Below are 9,390 nucleotides of genomic sequence, written 5' to 3'. Positions count from 1 at the left end.
CGTGCGTTGGTAAGACCCTTGAGCGAATGGCTCTGACTCGCCTCTCTAATTTTCTTGAGGCACGGGAGTTCTTCCCCCATTCTATCATTTGCTTCCGACGCCGCGTCTGTGCACAGGACATGTTTCTGATTCTCCAGCAAACGTTCCTGTCCCCTATACCCACTCAAATTCACGCACTTGTGACCGTCCATGTTCGCAAGGCCTTTGACGGTGTTTGCCACGATCGCATCCTTTCTCAACTCGCCTCTTTGGATTGTGGCTCCCGCATGTACTCCTATATCCGCTCATTCCTCTCTAAACGTGTGGCTCGCTTTCGAGTAGACACCCACTTGTCCAACCCACACCACCTCACCCGTGGCACTCCTCAAGGTGCTGTTCTGTCTCTTACCCTTTTCAATCTCGCTATGGCCCCTCTCGCCTCCCAGCTAGCTGAAATTCCCGACCTGCATCATATATTTTACGCCGATGGCATCACTCTCTGGTGTTCATCTGGCTCTCCCGGTCACGTACAGGACACCCTGCAACGTGGCCTAGATCTCATCGACTCCTTTCTCACCAAGCTGGCCTCTCTCCTGCTCCTGAGAAATCCGAGCTTCTCCTTCTCAACCATTCCTCCTACCAGCGCTCGCACAACCACTTCGTCTCTCTCCACCTTTCCGGCTCTCCCATTCCTGTCGTCACAGAGTGCAAAGTTCTTGGCTTCCCTTTGCATGCGGCCAAGAATGTGCAAGCCCTCTACCGCGCTGTCACCACCTGCCACTCGGTAACTCACCTCCTGCGGCGCGTGGTCACTCGACGCTCAGGTCTCCACGAGGCTCACGCGTGCCGAGTTGCCCACGCGCTGGCCCTCAACAAGGTCTTGACCTTCGCACCCTACGCTTCCTTCACTCAAGCTCAACTTAACGCTCTCGAGACTGCCATTGTGGGCCTCTACAAGGCAGCTCTCAACCTCCCTATCACTACCTCTACCACTAAGCTCTTTGCCACAGGCCTCTTCCATCCTCTTCGTTCTCTTCTCAGTCTCCATCGTGACTCGCAGCTTGCCCGGCTTTCCCTTACCCGGCAGGGTCAATGGTTATTGACTCAAGCGGGTATCTCGCCCATTCCAATCTCCCCGTTTACCTCTCCTATTCCCACCTTCGCTCCCAATCTTCGTATCCTTCCTATCCCGACCAACATGTCCCCCGTCCTGCTCGCCGGCCGTCGTCATGCAGCCGCGCAGCGCCATTCCCCTCTCTTTGATACCCAGGGTGTAGCCTATACGGATGCCTCCTTCGTGGCTCCTCGAGGTTCCTGTGGCTACGCCCTGTACCATCCACACCTCCCTGCTCCTGAAACCCACACCAGCGGGCCGTATCTACACCCTCCATACGCACTGTCCCTCGAGGTCCTCGCCATTGCGCATGCCCTCCAGTCATTTGCCCTCCTTCCCTCTCTCCAAGAGTACAGTCTATTCAGACTCACAAGCCGCTATACACCATAAACAGAAACGCACCCTGACCCCTTCTCTTCAACAGGAGGTCGAACAAGCGGTCTCCGCACTGCAGCCTTCCATCGTTTTCCTCCACTGGGTCCCTGGGCATTCAGGGATTGACGGCAATAAGCTGGCCCATCAGCTCGCCCGCGACACACTTTTACGGGCACCGTTGATCCCCTGGCCCAAGCCCTCGGAGGACGGTTGGAGACTCACCCTTCGCCGCACCATAAAAGAGGTCTAACGTGAACTTTGCCTCGACAAACGCTTTTACCCTCCCGCTCATCCATCACTCACGATGCCGGAGTCTCGCCTTCGGCACATCCAAATGAATGCAGTTATCACCCCGCCCCGCCTCTTTCTCTATCGCTATCGATCGGACCCTTCCTGTTCCAACTGCCTCTGTATCTATGCAGACCTGGCCCATTGCCTCTTCTATTGCCCGGCTGCTCAGCAGTCGGGTTCCTTCCCCACCCTCTCTATCCATCACCACTTGGCTCGACTGGCTTGGCGCTGAAGGGGAAGAAGAACAGCGGCTTCTGGTCGCCCAGGTGGTCGACATGCTCGGCCTATAAATTATGGTCGAATAAAAGTCTTTTACTACTACTACTACCCCTAGCAGTGTACTTTTACCGGCAGTTGTTCCTGACACCCAAACATGTCCTTTGCAAGTTGATTTGATTCTTTGCCGATTTGTTCCTTGACGTATCAGCATACCTACCGCTCCCCCTTTCTCCTCCGTTGTTGTTCTCTTGCACCCTTCCCAGACATAGCCATCAATGAACGGTGGATCTTAGAAAGTAAGGTGGGCGGATGAGATTGAGAAGTTTTTGCGGATACGGTGGCTGCAACTGGCAAAGGACAGGGTTAATTGGAGAGAAATGGAAGAGCTGTTTGCCCTGTAGTGGCCGCAATCAGGCTGATTATTATTATTATTACTATTTTATTTTTAATATTAATATTATTGTTGTTGTTGTTGTTGTTGTTGTTGTTGTTGTTGTTGTTGTTGTTGTTGTTGTTGTTGTTGTTGTTGTTGTTGTTGTTGTTGTTGTTGTTGTTGTTGTTGTTGTTGTTGTTGTTACTAAGATAGCGTTGTTGCGACGAAGGCATCCCACGCTGTTACCAATGCTGTGACTTGTGGTCGTCACTCTAGAGCGGCTGAGTTCCCTGGCAGTCGACGAGGCATCCACGCAAGGTCAGACCGGCCGAAGAGATTCGACATCGGAGCAAACGAAAAGGGCTTTGTATACAGAATTTACACGGCAGTACAAAGGTGCGACATACGGCCGAAAGTACAATGGCTTCTCGAGATAGGCGAGCTGCCGCGCGGTGCTGGGCCGATCAGCTCGGTGCCTGGCTTGAACATGATGCCTGTGGAACGCACTTGTGCTGAAAAAGCTATAGCACAACAGCGTCCTCATTTCTTTCCCTGCCTACTTCATTTCTTCATGGCACAGTTCCCATGGCCAGCCCTCCCCCCCCCCCTCCTCAGCCCCGTTCCGTGGCACTGTCTGAGCGCGTGCTGTGGAGCTGTCCAGCAGGCGGTCCGCACGGAACACGCTCTTTGCGAACATGCGCTCGTCGCCTACACTCGCGCTAGTTGGAACTTTCCCAGATTTCACCCGGCACTCCAGATGGAAGGACCATTTTGACTCACCTGTGAAAATTTCACGCAGAAACTGTGTAGATATATCCCTTAAGAACACAGGTCAGCAAGCAGGCTTTTCTTTCATTGGGTGCAGTCTAGGCTTAGCACGGATTACGCCGCTACTTTTCGGACAAGATACCTGTGTGTTGTGTGCCCCAGTGCAGGAGACACTCGTGACAGGAGTGAAGAATGTCTCATTTTCCGACACAGTGCAAACGACGACAGCTGTGGCTGGTAGAAATCGATCGAAACAATGGGCAGCCCGTGATCAGGTATTCAGCATGCAGTGCAAGTAATGTCATATGTGCGCAAGTCAAGTTCGCGTTGACACTGCATTGTCACTGCATTTATCCCTTAGGTATTGTTGATATTTTGCGTATATTGGGCGTTTGCAACTTGCTTTACTTCTGGATAAGGCAATGCTTTTCTCTCAATCGCTAGCGTGTGCGTAATGATATAAACACTGTTCCGCCCTCGTCATCATGCATTCACGTGTTGTTTTTTTGCTTGCGCTGAAAAGAGCACGTGCACGTTGCAGTGCTATATACAGAGAGTTCGAAGCCTGATTTTCTCATCCGCTCGATGCACAGCGAGTGTGGGAAACTTCGATTGACTTTGTCCTAAGTGATTAGCGATGAACGATAAATGAAGATGAATTGATGTTTGCTTGACCTTTGAAGAGCAGACCTTCCTCAGAGGTCACAGCCGACTAGACAAAATAGGTAATGCGTGTTTGCGTGCACAGATCGAGTGACTGAAAGCTAAGTGAAAGTCTCGCTACGTTGACCACTCATGCAGAAGACAGGCTTCACGCCTTCTTTTAACATTCCTGCAGGACACTGATCTTGACTCTAAATGGTGACAGCAGGGACGATCTATGGTCTTCTGTGATTTAATGTGTGCGTAGATGGTGCCTTCTGGAGTGGTCTGTATTATTCTGTGAGTGAATGTGTGCATGGATGGTGGCTCTGCAATGGACTATGTTCTACTGTGACTAAATATGTGCATAGATGGTGACTTCTGGAGTGGATAATGCTGCGCTGTGAGTGAATTTGTGCATAGATGGTGACTGCGGGAGTGGTATATGTTCTATTATAAGCGACTGTGTGCATAGCGGGGCAGATCTGACCTGTTTTAGGACATTATCAACATATAAGTGACGCTACGGTGGAGCAATTGCCGGCAGAATAAGCAAGGCTAATTCCACCTGTAGCTTAAAACAACTCAACTCAACAACTAAAACAACTCAACTCAACAACTCATGGTGTAACTGTCTGCCACTTCCAGTTTTAAAATTATTCATAAAATGCTCCACTACAGGACTCCAAAGCCGACACTGGGGTCCGCAAAATTTTTAGCAGTGTGCATACGCCATAGAATCGGGCTACCTAAACAAGCACAACACAAAAAAACGTGCTCTTGATACAACAACAAAGCACAGACAAAAAGCCCCAGTAACTGTAAGCTGTGCATATTTGGCATTAAAATTGAAAACTGGTTTTTCAGGAAAGGAAATGGCGGAGTAACTGCTCGCATCTCAATGGTCGCCCGAACCGCGCCGTGAGGGAAGGAATAAAGGAGGGCGTGAAAGAAGAAAGGAAAAAAGAGGTGCCGTAGTCGAGGACGCCGCAATAATTTCGACCACTTGGGGATCTTTATCGTGCACTGACAACGCACAGCACACGGGCACCTTCGGCGTTTCACCTCCATCGAAACGCGGCTGCCGCGGCCGGGTTCGAACCCGAGAACTCCGGCTCGGTAGCCGAGCGCCCTAACCACTGAGCCAACACGGCAGTGAACACATTTCAGCCCCGATTATTTATTTCGGAGCATGTACCACTTGTTGGCTACAATTTGTGTTGGCCTATACCGCGAACGTGTCCAGGCGGAATCTTTTTTTTCAGCAGGGATCGCTTAACAAGCCAAGTAACTGTGCCTTGAGTGAAGGTCATAACAATTACTACTCTGGTGCCACTAATTCGCAACCTTCACTGGCTATAGGCGGCGCCTCTGGAAATTCAATATGGCTGCCCAAGAGGCGGTCCGCGCCGCGCTAGCCCTGTGTTGTACTGCACTGCTTGAAGCTGCCTTAAAATGTTCGTGCGAGTATGCTAGCTTGGGCGAAAATATGCGCCGTATTGTCTGTCACCGTAAAAGCATTCCCGATGTTCCTGATCGAGCCAAGAAAGGCGGTGGTGAGGCGCTCGACACGTGAGTGCAGTGGGCAAAAACGTACACCGAGAAAATTTTCTTTTCATAGCACCGGTACTTGGACTCCAGCGTTTCAAGATGTCGCAGAGCACAACCACGCACGTAGAACGTATATGCCGAGTTGGCACCCAGCGCACCAGTTTCCCAGCTCGCCCAACCGCATCAGGCTGTCTAGACAAGCAAAATACAAAGAATCATGGTCTTGGTACAGCAATAACGCACCGATACAATGTGTCATGAAGCAAACAACGCAATCTGGCACGGAGTGGAACGAAAATATGGACGAGCACAGCGCTGACTAACAACTGCAGTTTACTGCGTAACATCACGTATATGAATACACAACGACGCCAAAGAGTTTCGAAGCACACGCGATGAGATCAAGCAAAAAACAATAAAACCAATACTCAGGATAAGAGCAAGACATTGACTAAGCTTCTTCCAGATAAAGGAGGATAAACTTTATTGTTCATCTTGAAAGGCTCCGTGTGCAGCAGGGCAACTAAAAGGGTGCTGATACCCGAACTTCCCAGACTTGTAACCTTCAAAGCTTCGAATATTTCTCCCGTACATCTATCACGATTCCTTGCAACCGCTGTGGTATCGCTATACAGCGGCATGGACTGTTTTTTTTTGCCTTTTTTTGCGCATTCACTCTGCAGTGAATGCCAAGGTGGCTAGATATGACTTTTGCAACTTTGCAACTGTGTTCTTGCTACCTTTAATAAAGGCCGAATCCAGTCTGCCCTACATATCGCTCACCACAGGACAGCGGAACTGAATAAACAACAGCGTGATAACAAGCGACGAAGCGCTGTTGGTACTTCGTAGTCCACATAGCCTCCTTGTCATTTTCGTAGTTTACGGTTCGGCAGAGGCGAGCCAGACGAGAACACGGTATCGACACTTGCTTTTGGTGCAACTTTTTTTCAGGTTGCGTGAGATTCCACGCAGATAAGGGATCAATGAGGTACGTTTGCGACACGTGTCCGATTCCAGGATATCGCGTGTTCCTACGCTAGGTATGGTGTTCCTTAGGGCAGACTTAGCCACCGACGTCCTAAGTTTCAGTGGATAACCAGCCGAAAGCGGTCTTTCCACCTGTTCTAGAAAGCTGTAACGCTGTTTGTGACCACAATATTTAGTTAATGAGCTTTTGAAGCATGACAGTATGATACCCGTTTTGACTAGCTGAGAGTGGCATTACCCATACGTGGGCAGGGTCTTATTACCTCGGGACTCGAAGGCCCAGCAAACATGTCGAGGGGTGAACACTGAGTACAGGAGCAATACATTAGTCAATACAAATGCCTTTTTTAGAGCGCAGCTTCTTCGCGCCCGTTTCTGCGTTTCGCGGCGTCGCCGTCGCCGTTGTCCGTTGTAACCAACAGCGGACACCTTAGTCGCGCTTTAAGCTGCGAAACCGATGGAGCGGGGGCTTGAAAAGTAGATGGTAAAATTGGTAAATTGGTTTTTGAGGAAAGGAAATGGAGTAGTATCTGCCTCTACATTTCGGTGGGCACCTGAACCAGAGGGAAAGAGCGTAACTGCCCTCTTGGAACAGTGGATACCTCAATCGTGATTTAAGTTGCGTGGCGGTAGTGACAGATGTGCGCTGCATGAGTTCGCATTGACAACGCTGTGCCATAAACGCGGAGCCGAAGCCATAGGCCGTCGGCGTTCCTTGTGTTCACTGGCGTTGACGTTTTATACTCCCATCATTTTAAGGAAAGGAAGTACGCATAACTGGCTCCCTGGGTCAGTGGACGCCTGAATCGCGCTTATCGCTCTCTCACCATGTGCGGTGGTGAGAGAGATGCGGGCTGTTGGCATTGACAACGTTGTGTCAGAAACGTGGCGCTGCAGCCATAGGCCGTTGGCGTTCATTGTGTTCATTGGCATTGACGCTGACAAGTACAGAAAGTTGGGCTAGTTGGTGTGGATTCATACTTAGCAGCGCAAAAAACGAGGACCAAAGCGAACGAGGAGACACAACACAAGCGCAGACTATCAACTGAATTTTTATTCACGAAGAGGAAGCTTTAAAGGCGTTAGAAAATACAAAAGCGAAACACAACAACCATTTCCACGCGCGCAAAGGAAATCTATGACATATCTGTTGTGTCCCCTTATTGCTTTTGTGTGTGTGTTACCCCTGCAGTGTCCCGCCCGAACGGCCACTTGCCCCCTCTTCGCGCGCTGTCGCCAGATGCCCCCCCCCCCCCGGTGCGCCCCCGCATCCTCCTCCTGTTTTGGGAAGCCACTCCCTCCCGTGGACGCTTCTCCGCTCCCTCCTTTCTTCGAGCGGCCAGTTCGGCTCCTGCCTCGGTCGACGCTGGTCGCACCCTCATCAGCTTTAAATAAACGAAGTCTTAAAGTACCGTGTGCGTCTTTCGCTGCATTGAACACAGCGACCGGACACGACAGTGGCGACGAGAAAGTGGATTCGACCCGCGCTACGCAACGCTATTGACAAGCCATGGCTACGCGAGGGTTTCCCAATCAGATACCAGAATTCAACGGCTCATCGTGGTCATCGTGGGTTGGACGCCTTCAGTTCTACTTTGAAGCTAACAACATCACAGACCCAGCCTTGAAGAGGGCCAACATGCTGACGCTGTGCGGGGAGCAGACCTACGACACTGTCTGCGCCCTTATTCAGCCAAGCACACCAGCGGCAGTGTCTTACGACGACATCGTATCAGCACTGCAAAAGCACTACGACCCGAGGCCATCAGAGGTCTACAGCCGGGCTCGCTTCCAACGACGAGATCAACTGGGAGGAGAAACTGTGAGCGCCTACGTAGCCGCGCTCAAGAAGCTCGCTGCCGACTGCAATTTTGGAACGCTGTCGACAACAGCTACCGGGCAGGAGGGAGACGCAGCTTCTTCTGCTAACACCACCATGCTTCCCTTGGACGTGATGTTACGCGACAGATTTGTGTGCGGACTGAGTGACGAGTCACTGCAGCAGCGCCTGTTCGCTGAGAAGGACCTCACATTCAGCAAAGCTTACGACATCGCCGTTCGAGCGGAGAGCGCCGGTCACCAGCAGAGAGGGATTCGCCGGAACACCGAGCCGGTACACCAAACAAGCAGCCAGGTGCGCAAACCTTCTGTTGTTGCAAAATCGGTTAAAAAGGCACAACGCTGCTGGCGGTGTGACGACCAACACAACCCCCAGGGATGTCGATTCCAGTCAACCAAGTGTAATTTTTGCCACAAGCGAGGGCATATCGAGAGAGCATGCATTACGAAGCGAAGACTTGCCAAGATAAAGTCACCTTCCCAGCCTAATCACAGCGTCAACGCCTCAGAGAATACGCCGCGATCTGATCTCCATGGAACAACATCAGCAACACCATCTGTGTTGTACGACCTGAACACCATGAATCTCGGCACGCGACCGAAGATTTTTACAGAAGTAAGCGTACATCACCAGTTGATTAAGTTCGAGGTGGACTCCGGCGCGGCCTGTACTCTGATCAGTGAGGACACGTTCCGAACTTCATGGCCATCTGACGCACCAGCCTTGCAACAAGACGACACGCACCTGCGAACGTGGTCAGGACAGAATCTGCCACTATTGGGCTCTGCCAACGTGCAGGTTAATTACAACGGCCAGACCCATACGCTACCTCTGCTTGTTGTGAAGGGCTCAGGATCAAGCCTTCTAGGGAGAAATTGGTTTTCTCCATTAGGCGTGATGATATGCGGCATACACCAGACGCCGAGCTGCAACATGGTTGAGCAACTGCAAGAGAAATACGAAAGAGTATTCTCTGAAGAGATTCCAGGAAACGAAGGGCCCCCGGTCACACTGGAGTTGTTGGACAACGCGCAACCAAAATTTCTGAAGGCCAGGCCGGTGCCGTTTGCTCTCCGAGCTTCAGTTGAAAAAGAGTTAAGCAAACTGGACCAGCAAGGTGTCATCGAGCCGACGCAATATTCACAATGGGCCACACCACTTGTGGTAGTTCGCAAGAAGAACGGAACCATACGCCTCTGCGGAGACTACCGGAGCACCGTCAATCTTGCGACTAAAGCGTCCTCGTAC

The sequence above is a fragment of the Amblyomma mixtum genome, chromosome 3, assembly GCF_055824585.1.
Source record: "Amblyomma mixtum isolate Tamu chromosome 3, ASM5582458v1, whole genome shotgun sequence".
In the NCBI taxonomy this organism is placed as follows: domain Eukaryota; kingdom Metazoa; phylum Arthropoda; class Arachnida; order Ixodida; family Ixodidae; genus Amblyomma; species Amblyomma mixtum.
Note: the sequence above shows the minus strand (reverse complement) of the source record.